Here is a 24,647-nt window from a genome sequence, read left to right as displayed (position 1 = left end):
CTGCCTTTACAACCCCATTTAAATCTAAAATCAAATTCGAAAAAAAAAAAAAAAAAAAAAAACACACCTTCTGCCTTTACAACCCCATTTAAATCTAAAATCAAATTCGAAAAAAAAAAAAAAAAAAAACACACCTTCTGCCTTTACAACCCCATTTAAATCTAAAATCAAATTCGAAAAAAAAAAAAAAAAAAAAAAAAAAAAAAAAAAATTTTAAAGGGCCCCTGCAAGTTTCTGCAATATTGTACTAGTATGCGCCACATAATAAAATATGGGACATGGGAATATATGTAATCCTTAGAAATTGAGCACTACTAAAGGGTACTGTATGGTATTTTATTTCCTGTATAATACAATATGACTTGGTACAAGATAATATAAAGGTAGAAGAGAGAGGAGGCGGCGAGAAGTATTTAATAAAGAGACACTATGAAAATTGTGTAGCTGCTGGCTGCTGGCTTTTAATAAACATACACTTACCTGTTCCCCGGTCCAGCGACGTGCCGCTGGGAGCTTCGTTCCGGTCCCCCTCTTCACCGCCGGCGCCTCTACTGCAACTGTGGGCACCCGGCCGTGAAAGCTTTCGGCTTCACAGCCGGGCACCCACTGTGCATGCGCAAGCGGCACTGCTCCATTTGATTGGACAGGCGATCGCCTGGGACCTGTCACGTGTCCCAGGCGATCGCCTACAGGGAGGGGCTGCCAAAAGGCGATTAGAGCAGGGCTCGACAAATCCCGGGCGCCAGGTCGCCATGGCGACTAGAAATAGGGTCCTGGCGACTTGGCTTGGAAGGGGGGGCAACAAAAAAAAACATTTTTTTTTTTTTTTGTGAGCTGGCGCCATCTGGTGGTATTACAAGTTATTACCACCAGATGTGTAAGCTGGCGCCATCTGGTGGTGGCCGCTGGTATTACAAGTTAAGCATTACAAGTTAAACAGCAATTCTAATGTAATTTTTCACTATTTTCACTGCCATCTTCTTCCCTCTAATTAGAACCCCCAAACATTATATATATTTTTTATCCTAACACCCTAGAGAATAAAATGGCGATTGTTGCAATACTTTCTGTCACGCCGTATTTGCGCAGCGGTCTTACAAGCGCACTTTTTTGGGAAAAAATTACACTTTATTTAATTAAAAAATAAGACAACAGTAAAGTTATCCCCATTTTTTTTTTATATTATGAAAGATAATGTTACGCAGAATAAATTGATACCCAACATGTCACGCTTCAAAATTACGTCCGCTCGTGGAATGGCGACAAACTTTTACCCTTTAAAATCTCCATAGGCGACATTTAAAAAATTCTACAGGTTGCATGTTTTGAGTTACAGAGGAGGTCTAGGGCTAGAATTATTGCTCTCGCTCTACCAATCGCGGCGATACCTCACATGTGTGGTTTGAATACCGTTTACATATGCGGTCGCTGCTCACGTATGCGTTCGCTTCTGCGCGCAAGCTCGTCGGGACAGGGCGCGTTTTCTGGCTCCTAACTTTTTTAGCTGGCTCCTAGATTCCAAGCAAATTTGTCAACCCCTGGATTAGAGTATTCGCCTTAGCAGCCCCTCGGCGGAAGTGGGACAGGAAGTCCCACTCCTCCTGAAGCCCCCACTCCCCCAAGAAAATGACATGCCAAATGTGGCATGTAAGGGGGCGAGGAGTGGATTAAGCGGAAGTTCCACTTTTGGGTGGAACTCCGCTTTAAGGAATCAAGATATGTGTAAATGGAAAACTAATAAAGATTAAAAAAAAAAAAAAAAGTCAATAAGAAAGTAATACAATAATAATAATAATAATAATAAAAAAAATTGAAAGTAAACAGCAGAGAAGTTGCAAAGCATGCTGGGAATCCAGGAAGTTGTGGAAAGTGACGGCCAGCAGACAGGCAGCACTCACGGCATGAAAGGAGATTTTCCAAGTAACTTTACATTGAATTGTCAATAATAAAATGTTTGTATTGTTATTACAATGCTGATGTTAGAAAATTAATGTGTATGCTGTGACCACAGCACTCCATAAAACAGGGTTTGACAAATTTGCTTGGAATCTAGGAGCCAGCTAACAAAGTTAGGAGCCAGAAAACGCACCCCGTCCCGACGAGCTTGTGCGCAGAAGCAAACACATACGCGAGCAGCGCCCGCATATGTAAACAGTATTCAAACCACACATGTGAGGTATTGCCGCGATTGGTAGAGCGAGAGCAATAATTCTAGCCCTAGACCTCCTCTGTAACTCAAAACATGCAACCTGTAGATTTTTTTAAACGTCGCCTATGAAGATTTTAAAGGGTAAAAGTTTGTCGGCATTCCACAAGCGGACGCAATTTTGAAGCGTGACATGTTGGGTATGAATTTACTCAGCTTAACATTATCTTTTATAATATTAAAAAAAATGGGGATAACTTTACTGTTGTCTTATTTTTTAATGAAAAAAAAAGTGTAATTTTTTCCCCAAAAAGTGCGCAAATACGGCATGACAGAAAGTATTGCAACGATCGCCATTTTATTCTCTAGGGTGTTAGGATGAAAAATATATATAATGTTTGGGAGTTCTAATTAGAGGGAAGAAGATGGCAGTGAAAATAGTGAAAAATGACATTAGAATTGCTATTTAACTTGTAATGCTTAACTTGTAATACCAACTGCTCACCACCAGATGGCCCCAGCTCCCCTTCCAAGCCAAGTCGCCAGGACCCCATTTCTAGTCGCCATGGCGACCTGGATTTGTCGAGCCCTGCCATAAAATGTCATTCCGCCTTGAGTTTAGGTATGCCATGGTAAAACAGTAAAAATTCTAATTAAATCCATTCCAATTCAATAATGTAATACAGAGAATGCATTTGGGTTTAAACCAATGTAAGATGGGAATGATCGGAGCATTGCACAAAGGAGAAAGAACAAGAGCAGATGAAGAAAGCTAAAATTAAACATTTACTTGCAAAGTAATGCTTTCATTATTGGTAAATGTATTCTAATAGACGGGGACTTTTTAAATGAAGGGTTTATTACCACTTTAATGAATGATCTTTTCCACTCGGAATCTTTAGCATGACTACACCATATACAATCACTTCCGTCTGATTAGCGGCTATGTCTACGGTTTTCCTATATGTTCAGCAAACCAGAAGTGGCTGCAGAAGATCTTCATAAAAGGCTTTATTATGAGCCTTGTACAGGGATACCCCGCTTTAAGTACACTCACTTTACATACACTCGCGAGTAAGGACATACCCGTGAGTGTATGTAAAGTGGCGCTGAAGCTGCAGCTGAGTAATCCGTGCACGGATAGTTCAGATTCCCCGCTACTTGGAAACACACTCCCTGACACCCCCACTACAACCCCTGACACCCCAGAATTGAAAAAAGGTATTGCTTCACTTTAAGTACATTTTCGTTTTACATACATGCTCTGGTCCCATTGTGTACTTCAAAGTGGGGTATGCCTGTAATTGCTTAATGCGATCCCCTGAAGAAGCAGCATCACTAAAATGAAAAAAGCCTTTGCCGATCGCTTGTTTTCATCCAAAGTGGAGTCAATTCCCAAATGTCAATTTACCAATTAATTTTAAATCATAGCTGGAATTCAAGAGATAAATGAATATATATTGCCAGACAGAACATGGAGACAGATTAGCTGGATTCAGGTATCCGTGCATAACGTTAGGCAGGCGTAGCGTATCTCATATACGCTACGCCGCCGTAAGTTAGAGAGGCAAGTGCTGTATTCACAAAGCACTTGCGTCCTAAGTTACGGCGGCGTATCGTAAATGTGCCAGCCTAAGCGTGCCTAATTCAAATTGTGAAGAGGTGGGCGTGTTTTATGCTAATGAATCGTGACCCGACGTGATTGACGGTTTTAACGAACGGCGCATGCGCTGTCCGTGTATATATCCCAGTGCGCATGCTCAAAATTACGCCGCAAAGACTTATTGGTTTCGACGTGAAACTAAATTACGCCCAGCCCCATTCACGGACAACTTACGCAAATGACGTACAAATCTTAAAATTCGACACGGTTCCGACGTCCATACTTAACATTGGCTGCGCCATCTTTTTGGTGGAATATCTTTAGGCCTGAAAACACCTTACGTAAACGGCGTATCTTTACTGCGACGGGCAAGCGTACGTTCCGGAATAGGCGTATCTCGCCGATTTACGCATTCTAGGCGTAAATCAGCATACACGACCCTAGCGGCCAGCCTAAATAGACAGCTAAGATACAACGGCGCCTGTGGTCGTATCTTAGCTAGATTTAAAGCGGTTCTCCACCCTAAAGTGGAGTCCCGCTGATCGGAACCCTCCCCCCCTCCGGTGTCACATTTGACACCTTTCAGGGGGGAGGGGGGTGCAGATACCTGTCTAAAGACAGGTATTTGCACCCACTTCCGGCCACACGCTACGGGCAAAAGACGGGTCTTTCTGACTTCCCGTCTGTCGCCCGTTGTGTGCTGGGAACACTCGGCTCCCAGCACACAGCGGGAGCCAATCGGCGGGCGCAGCGCGACTCGCGCATGCGCCGTAGGGAACCAGGCAGTGAAGCCGCAGCGCTTCACTTCCTGGTTCCCTCAGCGTGGATGGCGGGGGGAGCAGCAGAGAGACGAGCGATCGCTCGTGCTCTGCTGCGATCAGCGCTGGACTCCAGGACAGGTAAGTGTCCTTATATTAAAAGTCAGCAGCTGCAGTATTTGTAGCTGCTGGCTTTTAATATATTTTTTTAGTGGCACATCCGCTTTAAGTGTATCTCAATTTGAGAATACACTTAAATTTACGACGGCGCAGATTCAGAGCTACGACGGCGTATCTACTGATACGCCGGCGTAACTCTCTCTGAATCTGGCTACGATGAGTCCAGATTACATAACACAATGAACTTACTTCTCTAAACAACCATTTTAATAGGCAAGTCTAGGGTAATGGCCGTACACACGATCGAAAAATCGGATGAGCGAACATACAATAATCGGATCGTTATTACAGAGCTTTCGAGAGCCGATCGCGACAGTTCATCTGATATTATCCGATCATACAAACAAAAAAAATTCTCATACGATACCAGATCGCATGATTTTCCTTTAATCAGTACAGTTGTCACCTGAAAATACAATAGAAATACACAACACATGGCATCACTTATGATTTTTTATTCTGTCGTAGGAGAATTTGCTACTTTAGTAACCTTTCCACTTTTGATATGCAACCAGCATGCAAAAAAAATTAAAAATAAAACACAATCTGTCGGATTTTCGGATCGTGTGTACGGGTCATTAGGCTGGCTGTAGACTGCTCAATACAAACACGCTATATCCCGATATTGATCGATTGAGATTATTAGGCCATATTCCAGGTGCTAGAGCCTTTACATGATAAGACGTGTTTATTTTCACAGTACTGCGTGTCACATCGTTTGCGTCTCACTGCGCCAGTTGCGCAAGAATAAGTAGGTAAGTGGCCACTTCAGCCCCAGAAGGTTTTACCCCCTTCCTGACCAGAGCATTTTTTGCAATACGGCACTGCGTTGCTTTAACCGACAATGGTGCAGTCCCACATTGGACCCAAATAAAATTTTTATTTTTTTCCCCACAAATAGAGCTTTCTTTTGGAGGTATTTGATCACCTCTGTGGTTTTTATTTTTTGCGCTATAATCAAAAAGAGACCAACAATTTTGAAAAAAATAAATATATTTTTAACTTTTTGCCATAAAACACATCCAATAATAATAAAAAAAGAAAATCAAGTTTCTTCATCAATTTAGGTATATGTGTATAATGTGTATAAAAAATCCCAATATTGATTGGTTTGTGCAAAAGTTAAAGCGTCTGCAACTATGAGAGAGATTTACGGATCTTTTTTTTACTAGTAATGTGATCAGCGATTTTTAGCAGGACTGCGACATTGTGGCAGACAAATCTGACACTAAGTGACACTTTTTGGGGACCAGCGATACCAATACAGTGATCAGTGCTAAAAAAAATGCACTGTCACTGTATAAATGACTCGCAAAAAAGGGGCAATCAAAGGGTCAAATGTGTGCCTAGGGGGTGCTTGCCAACTGTGGGGGGCGTGGTTTGACTGGAGAGAGAGAGAGAGCTTAGCAGGAACACAAGATCTTTCTTCCTTACTGACAGAACAGTGATTTGCCTTGTTTACATAGGCAGACCGCCGTTCTCCCCCTTTGTGAACGATCGCTGATTAAAGTAGACAGTGAGTGTATATATGAAATGTTAATTCCTCTAAACTTCATTAGCGGAGTCCGCCAGCTCAGCAGCAGATTGCTCTGTTGATCTCCGATGAGCCTGCGAATGACAGGTCCGTCTCTGCTCACTAAGCGGGGAGGGACCGGTCAGAACTCCGCTGATTCCTATGGGGAGATAGAACGAAAACGAACAGCATGTCCGTTTTCATCAGATCTCATCCGATCCAATCTGCAAGACGGATGTCAGTGGACACATCTCTGCTGACATCTACCTGCCCATAGGAGTCAATGGATGGCACGCTCGGATCTGCCTGAAAAACAGATAGGCGGGCTTGTCGTGTGAAAGAGGCCTAAAGCAAAAAAATTAGTCACTACAAAACAAAATCTATGGGGCCGACATATTTCACTTAAATAATGCACAGGGACCTAGTGCGGTTCGATAATGGTCTGACTTTAAAATAGGTATGAATACAAAGGTCACACTGTTGTCCATCTTGGAACATAAACAGTCCTAACTTCTCTGCTGGTACCTTTCATTCAGTGTAAGCTTAACTATAGAGTTTCTATGAGAAAGCTCAAACTGAGTGAAATGAGTCAGTGTGGGGCCCCCCCAGGTGGACTGTCCATGTATTAGTAATTTGTTTTATATATTACATGTTCATTGAACAGATGTAAGTGGAGGTAAGTAGAACACATTACACATACCTCCCATAGTCCTTTCCACTGATACACCATGATGGTCTTTAGCTTGCAACTTTGTCATCTATAGGTCCTGGAACGGGGGGGGGGGGGGTCTAAACCGAGACCATGATGGATATTTTAGCAAAAATCTCAGATCTAATCAGTCTTGTTTATAATGTTTGGTTGGCCCAGTGTATTTGGCTCTCTTGGGACATGTAGTGCAACCATTTACCTTTTCTTTACCGCCTATACCAAGGTTTCTCAACAGGGTCTCCATGGAACCCTAGGGTTCCTCCAGAGGTTGTAGGGGTGTTCCTTGATCAATGAGCAACTTCTGCCTCTCAGATGAGTTCCCACTGACACCATCTGTAAGGGGTAGGGGTGCAACGGATCAAAAAAAAAAAACTCACGGTACAGTTCAGATCGTTCCTCAGATCAGAGTCACGGATCGGATAATTTTTCGGATCACCAACATATATAGTCTCCACTGTAATGTCCACGTCATCTCCCCCCCACTGTAATGTCCACATCTTCCCCCACTGTAATGTCCACATCTCCCCCGTGTTGTGGAAATTTAAAGATGTATTTATTATGTATTGTCATAGTGTCACCCATGGTTGGTTCTCCCTCAGCTCGCTCTAGAAAGCTGACTGGGGCAGACAGACTGGTCGGGATACACTTCCTGATTTGGAGAAGGGTGCTTGTGGAGGGGGGTGTCGGCTGGCGAAAGGGCCCCTGTGTGATGCACAGATATTCGCCTTCCCGGTGCGTCCGCTCTGCAAACGCATTGTCAATTTAGCTGGTGTGCGCTCCTGTCATCTCTCAGTACCTGATCAATACTGTTTTGAGATATGAGCTTACACCTGCAGATAAGCTCCTCTGATCAGGAACTGTATCCTATTGTTATTATATTGCTGTATTGTTATTGATTATTACTGTATTGTGGTGGTGTTGTATTATTTTGTTATTACTGTATGGAATCCCTGTTGGAGGGGTTTCCGTATATGGGCATCTGCTGGGTGGAGCTGACACCCTGTGAGCTCACTTCCTATGGAGGCGGTCACATGTTGCGACATCACTTCCTACTGGGCCTTTAATAAAACTGCCTGTGAGGGCGTCGGCAAACGAGTGATGACTGGGAGCTGGATGGAATGAGAACAATTGCTGAGGTCTCTTGACTAGAATAAATGGCAGGGAATATGGTGAGTGAATCTATTTAGCTTAAATATGGATTATTTCATGGAGACAGATTCTGTGCTTAATAGCACAGGGCAAAATGGCGGTGTGCTCTGCATACAGCCCAGTTTTTGCCACGACACCCGTCAGCGCGCCGCTCTGGGGAGCACACCTAGACCGCCGCGGCCGGGTGTACCAAGATGGCCGCCGCTCCGGAGCTAGGCCGAAGCCGCGGCCTTTCCTATGGCCGCAATCTGCGCAATGCATGGTGTGCCGATCCGAACGCGGCGACCTGTTCGGATCACGGATCAATGATGATCCGTTGCACCCCTAGTAAGGGTGTAATTCTTCCCAATGACCACAAATGTATGGAGAATTCTTCCCATTGACAATCACCAATGTCTCATAAGTTGTAGATAGGGAACCCCTGCTAAAAATGACCATAAGACTGGAAAGTTATTTCAAGGGTTCCTCTTTGTTGAAAACATTGAGAAAAATAATGGCCTATACAGTTAGAGAACGTGGCTCCTTACAGCAGTGGTCGTCAACCCCCGGTCCGCGGCCCACTACCGGGCCTCAGCCCTTCTGCTGCCGGGCCGCGGGTGCTAGCAGGCGGCATGACATATTTCTTTCTCCTGCCGTCGCTCTGTAATCCTCACAGAGCCGACAGCAGGAGGCGGAACAATTCTGGGTGGAAGGTGGAGCTGCCCGAGATTATCACACAGGCGATTGGCTGCTAGGACTGTCCTTCATCCTAGCAGCCAATCAGCCAACTCCACTATTCTCTGTTTACTGCTGCTACTGCTCTCCTCAAGCAAGCTGCACTTCCGCCCTCAACTTGCTCTCCTTGCCGGTGATGTGAAATTTCCTCGGACTTGTGAAAAAATCGGACCCGCGTCACTTCCGGTGCTCGTACGTCAGAGCACAGCTGATCGCGGGTCCACGGCGCATGCGCAGCGCATGCGCAGAATTTTTTTTTGGGTCCGTGAATATCCTTGACTGGGGTAGGCGGGCAGAGGCGGATCAAGCACAATTCAGAGACTCGGGTGGGCGGGGCGGAGGCGGTGCAAGAGTTTTAATGACATTATCGGCAGCACCGCCTCCAGCCCCGTCCCTAAGCAGAGCTTCTTGAGGTCCGTGAAAAATATAGATCTGGGTGGGCGGGCGGAGGCGGAGCAACATTCTCAATTACATTGCCGCCAGCACCGCCTCCAGCCCCGTCTGCTTGTTCCCATACTATTTTGGTCCGAGAATTTCACAGACTCGGGTAGGCGGGACGGAGGCGGAGCAACAGTTTAATGCCCAATATTAAAGTCTCTCAAGAAAATGTCTATTTAGGTGAAGAGCTTCTGAATACCCGACCAACAAACACATTTCCATGTTATTACTCATTTCAATGGGAAAGTTTAAAGTGCCAAAAAGTAAAGTTCCGCTCTTCTGTATTTTTTTAGGCTCCATGTACACGGGACCATCCTCACCCCCCCCACCGCCATCCTCCCAGCTGTATGAATCACCCCCCCCCCACCCCCCCCCCACCGCCATCCTCCCGGCTGTACGAATCACCCCCCCCCCCCCACCGCCATCCTCCCGGCTGTACGAATCACCCCCCCCCACCGCCATCCTCCCGGCTGTACGAATCACCCCCCCCCCCACCGCCATCCCCCCGGCTGTACGAATCACCCCCCCACCGCCATCCCCCCGGCTGTACGAATCACCCCCCCCCACCGCCATCCTCCCAGCTGTACGAATCACCCCCCCCCACCGCCATCCTCCCGGCTGTACGAATCACCCCCCCCCCCCACCGCCATCCTCCCGGCTGTACTAACCTCCCCCCCCCACCGCCATCCTCCCAGCTGTATGAATCACCCCCCCCCCCACCGCCATCCTCCCGGCTGTACGAATCACCCCCCCCCCCACCGCCATCCTCCCGGCTGTACGAATCACCCCCCCCCCACCGCCATCCTCCCGGCTGTACGAATCACCCCCCCCCCCACCGCCATCCTCCCGGCTGTACGAATCACCCCCCCCCCCCCCACCGCCATCCTCCCGGCTGTACGAATCACCCCCCCCCCCCCACCGCCATCCTCCCGGCTGTACTAAACTCCCCCCCCCCCCACCGCCATCCTCCCAGCTGTATGAATCACCCCCCCCCACCGCCATCCTCCCGGCTGTACGAATCACCCCCCCCCCACCCCCATCCTCCCAGCTGTACGAATCACCCCCCCCCCCCACCGCCATCCTCCCGGCTGTACGAATCACCCCCCCCCACCGCCATCCTCCCGGCTGTACGAATCACCCCCCCCACCGCCATCCTCCCGGCTGTACGAATCACCCCCCCCCCACCGCCATCCTCCCGGCTGTACGAATCACCCCCCCCCCCCCCCCCCATCCTCCCAGCTGTACAAATAACCCCCCCCCCCCACCACCATCCTCGGACCTGTGAAAAAATCGGACCGCGTCACTTCCGGTGCTCGTACGTCAGGAGCACAGCTGATCGCTGGTCCAAGGCGCATGCGCAGATGCTTTTTTTTGGTCCGTGAATATCCTAGACTGAGGTAGGTCACTTGTGCCCGTCATACACAGCAGTTGTGCCCTCCATATGCAGTCACTTGTACCCGTCATACGCGGCACTTCCTTCTTCTTCTTCTGTAGTGGCGGCTGTGGCTCCTGTGTCCGCTTGGCCCCTTAGGCTTCCTCCGTCATGTCTCCTTTTCCGCCAAAGCGTTAGGCATCCAATAGGATCGCCTAAAGCTTTGGCCAATCGGGAGACAGGTTTTACTGACCTGCCTGCTGATTGGCAAGGAGGAACTTTGGTGTGAAAATAGCTTCTGGCTCTTATCACGTGCTTAAAGATACACACCCCGCCTATTCCCGCCATAGTATTTCATGCGTCCGGCATCCTGAAAGGGGCCAGGCACATGAATAGGGAGGGCGGCAGAGGTGACGGGGCGGTGCCCATGAGGGGACACCATTCTCTCCCCCGGAGGACGGGGACACCATTCTCTCCCCCGGAGGACGAGGACACCATTCTCTCCCTCGGAGGACGGGGACACCATTCTCTCCCCCGGAGGACGAGGACACCCTTCTCTTTCCCCTGGAGGACGGGAACACCCTTCTCTCCCCTGGAGGACGAGGACACCATTCTCTCCCCCCGGAGGACACCATTCTCTCCCCCGAGGACGAGGACACCCTTCTCTCCCCAGAGGTAGGGGACACCCTTCTCTCCCCCGGAGGACGGGGACACCCTTCTCTCCCCCGGAGGACGGGGACACCCTTCTCTCCCCCGGAGGACGGGGACACCCTTCTCCGGGGGAGAGAATGGTGTCCCCTACCTCTGGGGAGAGAAGGGTGTCCTCGGGGGAGAGAAGGGTGTCCTCGTCCTCGGGGGAGAGAATGGTGTCTCCATCATCCGGGGGAGAGAATGGTGTCCCTGTCCTCCAGGGGAGAGAATGGTGTCCCCTACCTCTCGGGAGAGAAGGGTGTCTGTCCCCTACCTCTCGGGAGAGAAGGGTGTCTGTCCCCGTCCTAAGGGGAGAAGGGTGGCACCCTCTCCTCCTCCAACCACCCAAGGATCAGCTCTTCCAATTTGGCCCACACTGTGGCCCATCTCCTTCTCCTTCAAACAGCCAGGGGCCCACTCCTTCTCTACCAACCACCCAGGTTCTCTCTCCTTTTCCCCTGGCCACCCAGGGGCCCTCTTCTTCACTAAATGGCCACCAAGGGGCCCTCTCCTCCTCCAAACACCCAGGTGCCCTCTCCTTCTCCCACGGATACCCAGGGGCCCTCTCCTTCTCCCACGGATACCCAGGGGCCCTCTCCTTCTCCCACGAATACCCAGGGGCCATCTCCTTCTCCCTAAGCCACCAGTGACCCCAAAGCGGGACACACATGCGCTCTGCCTTCCCGTGACCTGATACCCACCGTCCTGGGATGCCATGATGATGGTGTGCAAGTCTCCAGTGTGAGGGCTATAGGTAAACTCGCACTCAGCTTCTTTGGCCCGATTGGAGGAAAAGCAGCGGAGGTGATCCAGACCCCAGCACTTGACAGAGATCAAAGACCAGTGGTGGCCCCTGCATGGTGGGCCCACAATGCATGGGCACCGCCCCCGTCACCTCTGCCGCCCTCCCTATTCATGTGCCTGGCCCCTTTCAGGATGCCGGACGCATGAAATACTATGGCGGGAATAGGCGGGGTGTGTATCTTTAAGCACGTGATAAGAGCCAGAAGCTATTTTCACACCAAAGTTCCTCCTTGCCAATCAGCAGGCAGGTCAGTAAAACCTGTCTCCCGATTGGCCAAAGCTTTAGGAGATCCTATTGGATGCCTAACGCTTTGGCGGAAAAGGAGACATGACGGAGGAAGCCTGAGGAGCCGAGCAGACACAGGAGCCACAGCCGCCACTACAGAAGAAGAAGGAAGTGCCGCGTATGACGGGTACAAGTGACTGCATATGGAGGGCACAAGTGCTGCGTATGACGGGCATAAGTGACCTACCCCAGTCTAGGATATTCACAGACCAAAAACAAAGCATCTGCGCATGCGCCTTGGACCCGCGATCAGCTGTGCTCCTGGCATACGAGCACCGGAAGTGACGCGGTCCGATTTTTTCACAGGTCCGAGGATGGTGGTGGGGGGGTGATTCGTACAGCTGGGAGGATGGGGGTGGGGGGGGGGGTGATTCGTACAGCCGGGAGGATGGCGGTGGGGGGGGGGGGGTGATTCGTACAGCCGGGAGGATGGCGGTGGGGGGGGGGGGCGATTCATACAGCCGGGAGGATGGCGGTGGGGGGGGGGTGATTCATACAGCCGGGAGGATGGCGGTGGGGGTGGGGGTGGGGGGCGGGGTGATTCATACAGCTGGGAGGATGGCGGTGGGGGGGGGGGGTGATTCGTACAGCCGGGAGGATGGCGGTGGGGGGGGGGGGTGATTCGTACAGCCGGGAGGATGGCGGTGGGGGGGGGGGGTGATTCGTACAGCCGGGAGGATGGCGGTGGGGGGGGGGGGTGATTCGTACAGCCGGGAGGATGGCGGTGGGGGGGGGGGTGGGGGGGGGGTGGGGGGGGGGGTGATTCATACAGCTGGGAGGATGGCGGTGGGGGGGGTGAGGATGGTCCCGTGTACATGGAGCCTAAAAAAATACAGAAGAGCGGAACTTTACTTTTTGGCACTTTAAACTTTCCCATTGAAATGAGTAATAACATGGAAATGTGTTTGTTGGTCGGGTATTCAGAAGCTCTCCACCTAAATAGACATTTTCTTGAGAGACTTTAATATTGGGCATTAAACTGTTGCTCCGCCTCCGTCCCGCCTACCCGAGTCTGTGAAATTCTCGGACCAAAATAGTATGGGAACAAGCAGACGGGGCTGGAGGCGGTGCTGGCTGCAATGTAATTGAGAATGTTGCTCCGCCTCCGCCCGCCCACCCAGATCTATATTTTTCACGGACCTCAAGAAGCTCTGCTTAGGGACGGGGCTGGAGGCGGTGCTGCCGATAATGTCATTAAAACTCTTGCACCGCCTCCGCCCCGCCCACCCGAGTCTCTGAATTGTGCTTGATCCGCCTCTGCCCGCCTACCCCAGTCAAGGATATTCACGGACCCAAAAAAAAATTCTGCGCATGCGCCGTGGACCCGCGATCAGCTGTGCTCTGACGTACGAGCACCGGAAGTGACGCGGGTCCGATTTTTTCACAAGTCCGAGGAAATTTCACATCACCGGGTCACTTCACCTTCTTCCCTGTTACTTTTACTGTGGTCAGCAGCTCATCTCCGCTCCTCCCTGTCTACACTTCTCTCTGCCTTATCTGCACGATCACACAGTAAGTCACTCGGCACCTATACTCCTCGCTCCCCTGCTTAGTTAATTTTTTTCCCCTTCTCCGTGGTCCTTTATCTGCTGTCCCTCCATAAATCTTCACCATGCTGCCGTCTCAGCTCAGCATTCCAGACAGGGATCTTACACCCTTTCCATCCCAGTTTGCTCTTAGCTCTCATAATTGTCCTGTACTCACCATGCAGCCTAGCACATTCTCTTTTCTAATCTTTTAGCCCCCCCCCCCCCCCTCACATTGAAGCAATTTGTCATGCAGTTTGACAAGTCACATCCTATTGCCAGCAAGGCAGTGTTCAAATCAATGCAACGCCAACTTTGAGTCGCTGCATCAATTTGAAAAAGTAGTACATGCGATTTAGGGTGCGACTTCAATAGACATCTGAATGAAGCCACACAGATGTCTTCAAAGTTGCAACCCAAAGTCACACTGAGATGCGGCTCTAAAATTGTGCCATTTTCAGGTTAGGTCGCACAATTTCAAAGCCACAGTCAATGTGAACGGGGGCCAATAGTAGATTCACACTGGTGTGCTGTGGTCTGGCCACAGTGCGATTGTATATGCAGTTTACCCCCCCAGTTTTAGGTGCACTCCCATTCAATTCTATTAGACCGTTTTCATGAAAGCAAATCTCAGACTTGCATGCTGCATCCTTGATGTGCAATCAGAAAACACACAGTCCACTAGAATTCAACAGGAGCACACCTAAAACTGCAAGTAAATCACACATACAAATCGCACCGTGGTCAAACCACAGCGCACCAGTGTGAAACCGCTATAAGGCTAGGTTCACGCGCAGTCAGGATCATGCACAAAATTGTGCCGCTTCATAGGAGTGAATGGAGGTTCCGATCAGGTCCGCCTGAAAAACTGACAGACAGACCTGATCGGAAAGCCCGTGTGAAAGGGGCTCAAGTTCGAACCGGAGGAGCGCACTTTGCCATCTTCGCCCTGGGCGCTGGATGACCTAGTCCCAGCACTGGTGAGGGGGTGAAGTAAAGCGCTAATATCTGAATGTGGGGAGGGGAATCCGAGCCTCAGGATTGCTGTGATTTGGGGGGGAGGGGCTGAGGACATTAAAGAGGAGCTGAGCACTGGAGTGTGGAGGGGGGACCAAGACTGGAGTGTGGGGACTGAGGACTGTAATGTGGGGGGCCTGAAGAAGTTAAATTGGGGTGACCAAGAACTGTCATATGAGGGGGGCTGAGGATATTAAAGTGGAGGTTGGGAATGTAATGTGGGGGGGTAGGCTGCCACCGATTCTGCATTATGGTGGGTTTAAAGCGGTCCTCCACCCTAAAGTGGAGTCCCGCTGATCGGAACCCTCCCCCCCTCCGGTGTCACATTTGACACCTTTCAGGGGGGAGGGGGGTGCAGACACCTGTCTAAAGACAGGTATTTGCACCCACTTCCGGCCACACGATACGGGCGAAAGACGGGCATTCCGTCACATCCCGTCTGTCGCCCGTTGTGTGCTGGGAACACTCGGCTCCCAGCACACAGCGTGTGAGCCAATCGGCGGGCGCAGCGCGACTCGCGCATGCGCCGTAGGGAACCGGGCAGTGAAGCCGCAGCGCTTCACTTCCTGGTTCCCTGAGCGTGGATGGCGGGGGGAGCAGCAGAGTGACGAGCGATCGCTCGTGCTCTGCTGCGATCGGCGCTGGACTCCAGGACAGGTAAGTGTCCTAATATTAAAAGTCAGCAGCTGCAGTATTTGTAGCTGCTGACTTTTAATATTTTGTTCCCATGGCACATCCGCTTTAACTATTTCATTTATTACTACAATGTAATAGAAATAATGCGCTGACAAATTGCCCGCAAAAAATCGCTTACCCCCCGCATGCCATCCCCAACCTCCCCCCAACCGGGCCTTGGCAAAATTTTGTCCACGCAGCCGGTCCCCGGTGCCAAAAAGGTTGGGGACCACTGCCTTACAGGACCGATCTCCAGGGCCTACTATGGGTGCAAATACTTAAAAATTACAAAAGAACAAGAGCACTGGAAAGGCATTCGCTTCTGTATTCTACCTAGTAGCCACGGCTCAATCTGTTTGCTCCTTTATTTCTAACACCGTAGCCTCCAGTCATATCATTTTTGCATGTGCAATCATTAAATATGTAGCAAAACGCACAACAAACACAGAACAGCTTGTGAGAATGTAATTGCTGCTTAGACTGCCGCTATGTGTACAGCAATAACACTGAGCGGTCAAACTGAAGAGCCGACACTAAAGTCTATATGTGCAATTACTGTTTATACTGCAAACACTCCGAGTGGCTAAAGTAGCCTGAGGGCACATCGTTCACAATAAAACAAAGTAACAAATAGTGATGTGCTGACATAATACTGCTGATCATATAACAAACCGTCCCTAATTTACCAGTTTGTGACCGCAATACACCTTTGTGAGTCATGTGGCAGAGTACCCTGTGCAGAGAGGACACCAACATAGCAGCAGGGAGGGGGGGGGGGGGGGGTTCTAGATGTCAGAAATTACCGTCAAGATGACAAATTAGTTATGGAGTTAGCGACAAGTTAACTGACGCATTCTGATGATGCTAAACTTGGCTTGGGCATTGAAGCTTCAATAACCTCTGGGCACAAAATAGACTTAAAGCGGGGGTTCACCCTAAAAAAAAAAAAAAAAAAAATTCTACCATGCCATCAAGCATACTAGCGCGAGCTACAGTATGCCTTTATTTTATTTTTTGGCGCCGTACTCACAGTTTAATCCCGTAGTGAAGTTTCAGACTCCCCGTGGGGAATGGGCGTTCCTATGCAGAGGGAACATGATTGACGGCCGGCTATGGCGCGTCACGCTTCCCCGAAAATAGCCGGAGTAGGACTTGGCTCTTCAGGGCGCCTGCGTAGTCAGCTCCTAGTCTGTGCGCAGGCGCCGTATAGCGCTGTGAAGAGCCGAGTCCTACTCCGGCTATTTTCAGGAAGCGTGACGCGCCATAGCCGGCCGTCAATCATGTTCCCTCTGCATAGGAACGCCCATCTTTTTTTATCATGTTATATTTTCATGCTCTGTGCAGTGGTTTTGCACAGAGCAGTCCCGATCCTCTTCTTTCTTGGTCCACCATTGTTGTTCCAGGCTACCCAAACCCCCCCCCCCACTGAGCGCCGTCAATAGCAAGCCTCTTACTATGGGGGTATTCAAGCAGGCTTTCTCCTGAGTAAATCTCTTGTAAATGGACATTGTTCACCCACTCTCTCCTAATCACCGGCTGACTGCGATTGACAGCAGCAGGACCCAATGGCTACTGGTGCTGTGTGAGCCAATAAGTAAGGCTTAGGCCGAAATGCGTCAGTTGGGGATGATGTTACTGCTTTGATGCTATAATACAATTCTCTATGTAGAAGCTGTCGAGTTACCGGCTTGTACTTGTTATGGATCCAATCAGGAGAGGGAGAGAGGGGGACTGCTCTCATGCACATCGCTGGATCGAGATGGGGCTCAGGAGAGTAAGGTGGGGCTGGGGGAGGGTTTTCCCGTAAACTCAATTCTTGACATCCCCCCCCCCCCCCCCCCCAGAATTGCTGATCACATTGTCATTAATCGATCACATTTTTTTTTTTTTTTTTTTTTTCAAAGCTTATTACCTTTTTTGGCCATTTCTCTAATAAAAGCACTGATGCCCCTACATATGTGCCATTCCCTGAATCGATCAGAACCTCCCATCACCAATATAGAATCAGAAGATCTTCAGGACATCACATCAATGGCCAAAAGACTACTGGATCGAAGGTATGGAGTGAGGGGGAAAATAAGACTCCTTCCTGATCAAAGGAACATATCCTAATCACATCTGATTTGGTCCTGTGTACAACTCATGAAAAAGACATTCCGAGAACACAAAGTGCAATCATGCAGTATGTCAGAAACGTGATCGGTTATGCTGCCAGAGTTGAGAGTCTTGGTTTGCTTCTCTTTTTGATCGGTTTTCCTTCCTGTAGGACTATTCCTTCAACAGCTCATCTACGTTGGCCTGTTGCAACACCGATACGATGGATATGGCTCTACAAGTAATGTTTTTGGCTACTGTCTACCAAGTTCTTGTCAAATCCTATGTAACATGTACAGACATAAATAAAGATGGAATTTAAAGTGTTACTAAACCCAGGACCCTGCATTTCCTATATCTGGTCTCCCACAGTACACATAACATGGAAACTAAATTAGTTTAGTAATTATTAACTGCTAAATACCTTTTCTCATTAGCAGTTAATAGCAGTCTTGTGACTTCTAACAGTGTCTAGTTAAAGCTTGTAGGAGGAGTTTTCATTCTCCTCTGACTGTCCTATGAAACTGCATGACTCCTGACCCTCTGTCCGGACAGTGCTGATTGGCCCTGTGTTGGTCACATGCAAAAAAAAAAAAACCTTTCTAGCAATACACAGCATGTGCAGAGTGCCCCCAAGGCTCTGTACTATCAGAAGATGGATTGGGTACTGTGAAAGAAGGGGAGGATCAGAGAAGACAGGATCAAATAGTCTTTTTACACAATGCTGAGGATTAACCCTTTAGGTTTCAGGTATAACAAGCATCTTTCCAGCAATGTACTCATGTAGTACATGTATCCCCACATCTGTGTTCTCTGCCCCTGCCATTTTCTCAAAAAGCAACATTAATGAATGAAGGTACTGTTTAACGACCAAGTAGTGAAATATGAAAAGCAAGCCTTCAGGAGATCCCTTTTTCCATCAAAGGTTTGGGCTAAACTAAAGCCTGTCAGACGGTTCGAATCTCAGCCAGTTCAGCAAGAACCGGTCGAGATTTGAACCCTGTATGGGCAGGCTGAATGTACCCAAGTTGATCAATCGATCGATTAATGAACTTGGGTTCAACCAGCCTGATGGATTTTACATGTGATTATTGCTAGGGAGCCGTTAGCAATAGTCACTGTTCTCTCAGTGGAAGAACTCCATTTGTGAGTATATTGGAAGAACACAATGGCTCCACAGGAGGGACTCCTCCAACACTGGGTTGATGGGGGAAATCCAGCGATTTTCTTTCAACTCATCTTAAACATTTTAAGATGAACTGAACAAAAGTGGATTTAATCTTCATCTATATACAAATACTGTATGTTGCTAGATACATAGCAGGTGACAGAAAGGCTAAAATAATGACCCTTCCTGGAGAAAATGCTGTTTCAGGTCCCGTCCAGTGGTGGTCACATGACCAAAACTCTGAGTTAAATCCCCAGGTATTTAGTTACATGCTCTCTATGCAGAGACGTATAGACTGGCACCCCCTTCTTCTCAGCAGAGACCAAAGGACCAAACACATAGGGCCAGATCCAGAGAGAATTGGATCCCCGCAGCGTATCAGAGATACGCTACGCCGCCGTACCTTACCTGGCGGAATTTCGAATCCTCAACGATTTCGCGCTGTAAGTTACGGCGGCGTAGTGTCTTTCTGCCGGCGGAATTCAAATCGGCGATCAGGGGGCAGGTTTCATTTAAATGAAGCGCGTCCCCGCGCCGAATGAACTGCGCATGCGTCGTCCAGAAATTTCCTGCCGTGCTTTGTGCGAAATGACGTTGCAACAACGTAATTTTTTTAACTTGGACGCGAATTACGTCCATCCCTATTCACGGACGACTTACGCAAGTCTATCTATATGCCGCAAAATACCAGCTTTAACTATACGCCGGAAAAAGCCAACTACAAATGACGTTAGAAAATGCGACGGCCGCGCGTACGTTCGTGGATCGTCGTGAATCGCTATTTTGCATACCCGACGCGGAAAACTATGCGAACTCCACCCAGCGGGCGCCGAAGTATTGCATCTAAGATCCGAAGGCGTACGAAGCCGTACACCTGTCGGATCTTACCCAGATGCCGTCGTATCTTAGTTTCAGTAGATACGCCGGCGTACTCTCTCTGTGGATCTGGCCCATAGGCTTCCCTTGACTGGTGCCCAAGAGAGCTACGAGGAGCATTCCCCAGGAAGGAGGCCATCTATTCCACCTCATGTACCCATAGTAGCCCGTCTGGTACATATAGCTTATAGTTACCATTGAAGCAAGTCCTTTCCTAAAATCACTGGACTACTTCCCTTCTTTAGATTTAGCAATCGCAATACACAGAACTGAAGTGAGTAGTCAGGCCATTTCCTGTCATGAGTTAAGACATTTCTTCCACAATGTCAGAATGAATGGGGGGGGGGGGGGGAGATGGGGAATTCTTTTACCAGTACAATGATCCTACTGGTAGAAATCACGCATTGCTATCCATATGAATCAGCGTGTACAGACTACGCCTAGGTTCACACTGCTGCGAATTCAAAATCGCGATTTTACCGCGATTTTGCGGCTGCGATTTTGCCGCGATTTCGCTGCGATTTCGGCCGCAATTTAATGTAAATCGCGGCCTGAAATCGCAAAAAGTAGTACAGGAACTACTTTTTGAAATCGCAGATGCGGCATTGCACTGATTAGGACAGTGCCATTGCCGACAATTGCCGCCGATTTGAGATGCGATTTGACATGTCAAATCGCATCTCAAATCGTTCCAAATCGTACCCAGTGTGAACCAGGGCTCCAAGACTGACCATCCAATGTCTTTTAGCCCAGCTTTAGCCATAAAACTTACCCCTCTGGTCTTACAAGGGTTCATGGTGAGGATAATAGGGAAGGGTGGACTTCTAATTTGATTATTATTTGATCATTGAGCCGTTTAGATGAAAAATGATAAAAAAAAATGAATGAATGAAAAAAAAATTAAAAAAAAAATTAAAACAACCAGCAGTTATTTTTTTTTTTTGGCGCAATAGATGAAATTTCGTTTTTGTGTCCTCTTACGAAACCAAATTAGATTTTGTACCAGAAAATATTGGTTCAATAAAGCTTGGAGAGAAAAAAAAAAGAGAAGGACTGTAAGGCCCCTTTCACACTGGGTGCGGGAGGTGTGGTGGCAGTATAGCGGCGTGATTTTTAGCGCTGCTATACCGTCGTATTTACTGCGATATTCGGCCGCTAGTGGTGTGGTTTTAACCCCCACTAGCGGGCGAAAAAGGGTTAATGCAGCCGTGGTTTGTGGGCGGTATAGCCGCGCTGTCCCACTGATTTCAATGGGAAGGAGCGGTATACACACCGCTCCAAAGATGCTGCTTGCAGGAGATTTTTTTTTCCTCCCGCCAGCGCATCGCCTCAGGGCCCTCAGGCTTTCACATTGAGAATGCTGGGGCAGGATTATTTCAGGCGTTATTTATGCGCTAAAATGCCCAAAATACAAATTTAAATGAACTTGCAAAAGTGAGACATTTCTTACTAGGTGGTCCTAACCACTTACTGGACGATTCGATTTTCTAAAATGCGATTTTCCTATTGAGATCAGGCCGGTGCACACCTACCAGTATTATGGGTCTACGTCCTCCAGAGTACTCTCCTCTACCCACCTGCCTGTAGTAACCACAGCATAAACAATTCTCAAATGGGTTCAGCCCTGCTGCAAACCTACGAGGTCTTCCACATGAACAGCAACAACAAGAGGTTGATCCGCGTTTTTACTGCCCCAGACTGCCCAACCAAAAAAATAACATGGTGGCAATTCAGGGCCGTATAGATTACCATGGTCCCACTGCTGCAAATTTAACATGCTATGTCACATTTAGCATGTGGTATCGCCTGCTAAATGCACCCACTGAAGTCAATGGGACCATACCATAACCACTAAGGATGAGCTCCGGCGTGTTCGCATAGAACACGTGCGGTGCCCGCCAGGAAGTCGGCACCCGCGCTGCACTAATCACAGCCAGGCAGACATTTCCCGATGCTCAGCTGCAGAGATCGGGAAATGTCTGCCTGGCTGTAATTAGCGCAGCGCGGGTGCCGACTTCCTGGCGGGCTCCGCACGTGTTCTATGCGAACACGCCGGAGCTCATCCTTAATAACCACGTGTCAACTACTTGGCATGTGGTTGCAGCACAGTATCCCCTCCTTGGATTCAAAATAAAAATTGCTTTTCAGAAGCAACGATACTGCCGCCTCCTGAACGCCTGTGATCTACCGTTGATCTCTTTTCAGGGTGGTAAACTCTGCCCCTAGTGAGAACAAGGCCCAGCACAGTCATTTTCTGACTCATCCTAAATACAGATGAGCTCAGGTATCTCCTGAACTCATCAATAACCCAAAATTCCACTTTTCCTGGACTCCAGTGAGCTCCCTAGTGGAGAATGAACAACCTGGCCTGTAGCTCTCTGGAGTAGAAAAAAATAAGTTTGAAGGTGTGTTTGGAGGATGTCTGAGCTCATCTCTAATGTCCCGCACACACGATCCGAATATCGTATGAAAACTGTCATCCAAGGAAGAATTGTACGATAATCAGATCGTTAATACAGAGGTTTCGAGAGCCGATCACGACAATTTTCTTTGTATGATTCCAGATCGTACGATTTTCGTTTAGTCAGTACAAATGTCATCTGAAAATACAATACAAATACACTACAACACATGACATCACTTCCGATTATTTTTTTTTTTTAGGGGTATGAGAATTTGTGACTTTAGTAACCGATTCAATTTCTACCCGCGACTATTACGTGAAAAAAATCGTACGATATTCGGAATGTGTGTACGGGGCCATAAGACCCTTTTCACACTGGGGCGCTGTAACAGGCTTTTAGCGCTTGTGAACTGCCTCTTCTGTAGCCCCAGTATGAGGCGGTGTGCTTGCAGGACAGGAAAAAAAGTCCTGCATTCAGCATCTTTGGGGCAGTGGGGGAGCGGTGCCACCGCCCAGTAAAATGAATGGGCACCACTTCCAAAGCGCCTTAAAATCTTATTGAAAGCAGCGCTAAGGGGGTTGATTTTAAACCTCTTTTTAGCCCCTATTGGGGGATTAAAATCACGCCACTATAACAGCAGTAACCCACAGCTAAATCTAGCGGCACTTTACCGCCAACGCCCGCACTGCCCCAGCGTGAAAGTGGTCTTACCCACATGGCTGAGCCCTCCAGAAACTGTCACCTGCAATTGTCCAATCATGCCAAGTGGCAGGGAATGCCTCGGCCACAAACGATTGGCCCATTACAAATGACAGGTGCCCGACGGGCTCAGCCATGTGGGTCCTGAAGTGCATCTGAACACGCCCAAGCTGATCTCTATTGGGCTGCATTTAAACCTGAACATTTTGTAGCTCAAAGCTGCTCAACAAGAAAAATTCCATTCATTCCATCATCTGAGTGTGAACAGGGGCCACTGAAATAAATGGGATTCTGCATGTTGAGCGGCTTCCAGCTAAAAGATGTTTAGGTGTGAATGCAGCCTTAAGGAGTGTAAGCTCCTTGGGGGGGGGGTAAGACCCCTCTCACACGAGCTCCTCCGGTTTGTGAAATCCGCTTGCTCGCAGTTGGGGGGGGGGAATCGCTCAGCTGATCAGGCGGATCACGGGTCCGTCTCCATTCACCATGCAGAGCAGACATGGACACAGTCCTGCTCTCCTTTATGAGGAAATCTGGTGGAAACGGAACGCCAGTCTGTTGTCATCCGATCCACTAGACCAGTGGTCATCAACCCGGTCCTCAGGGCCCACTAACAGGTTTTATGTATTACCTTGGGGAGATGCAAACGAGAATACTGCAATCACTGAGCAGCAAATAATACCACCTGTGATGTATTTCAGTTATCGTGAAAACCTGGCCTGTTAGTGGGCCCTGAGGACAGGGTTGATGATCACTGCACTACACCGCTAGATCTGTCGGACTGGATGGGATAGCGGTGGATGTCAGCAGACGTGTCACCGCGGACATCCTCCGCTCCATAGGGGAGAGTGCAAGGTCTGATCAAGTCCACCTGGAAACCTGACAGGCCGTCCTGATCGAAAAGCCTGTGTGACGGGCCCAAAACGATGTAAACGGTTTAGTCATTCCTAAGAAGCATCGCAACAGTCTATGTCGGCGCTATATAAAAATGACAGCCCCCCCAACTGGTGGCAAAATCTAGAAATGTCACTGCAAATAACTGGATCATCTAGAATTCTTAGGCCAGCTGCAGGACAAAACAAATGCCCTGTGCCTGCTGGGAGTTGTAGTCCCCCCAACAGATGGGAGGAGCAGTGTCACCTCTGTGAATGGTGTCAATGTTCAGATGGGTGATTCAGTCATATGATCTCCCCACCCACTGATGACACCAGCAGATCCCCCCGTGTATATGCTGATTGCTGTCTGCCCTGTATACATGGTACTGTCAGATCCATACCTGGGAGAACGAGGAACGAAGACTGGGATCGCTACACACAGGCGACAGCTTTGCTCAGCACCTCTCCGCCATCCTCTCACTCACAAACCACCGCACAGCTCTCATTACAAGGAAGAAGGACAAAATACGAACACATAGATTCCAATGTGTCCGCGGTACACGGCTTTGGACAGCCATTTTGTAGAAGCCAAAGCCATTGATAACGTAAGGAATGGGCTATAGAAAGATGGCCGCTTAGTATGGAGACACGTATTATAAAGTAGATGGCGCTCTGTTGTTCGTTGCGCCGGTCACACATCGTATCACATGATTGTGTCAGCTGACACCCATACCGAGGGATGAGCCCAGCCAGCTGTTCTGCCTCTAGGGGCAACATCAGCGCAGCCGTGCGCCGCAGCGCCACACAGCGGTAAACAGCGGAACACACACAGCTGTAAACAGCGGAACACACACAATAAGCTCAATTCATTCATAACACTGAACGCTTACAAGCATGAGCAGGAGGTGCTGACCAGACCTTTCTGGTACTTTTTTTTACAAGTTTAAATCATT

The 24,647-nt window shown here is 48.8% G+C and overlaps 1 protein-coding gene across 1 annotated transcript in view; it reads right to left on the bottom strand.

Annotated features, from left to right (window-relative positions):
• Window positions 1-24,213, bottom strand: part of ATP6V1C1 (ATPase H+ transporting V1 subunit C1) — a 96,644-nt gene extending 72,431 nt beyond the window's left edge. Inside the window, exon 1 of the mRNA XM_040354817.1 lies at window positions 24,096-24,213. The gene's annotated coding sequence lies outside the window, so the exon portion shown is untranslated. The remainder of the gene's footprint in view (window positions 1-24,095) is intronic.
• Between the last annotated feature and the right edge of the window lie 434 nt (window positions 24,214-24,647).

The sequence above is a fragment of the Rana temporaria genome, chromosome 5 (assembly GCF_905171775.1).
Source record: "Rana temporaria chromosome 5, aRanTem1.1, whole genome shotgun sequence".
Taxonomy (NCBI): Eukaryota; Metazoa; Chordata; class Amphibia; order Anura; family Ranidae; genus Rana; species Rana temporaria.
Note: the sequence above shows the minus strand (reverse complement) of the source record. Positions and strands in the feature narration are given on the sequence as shown.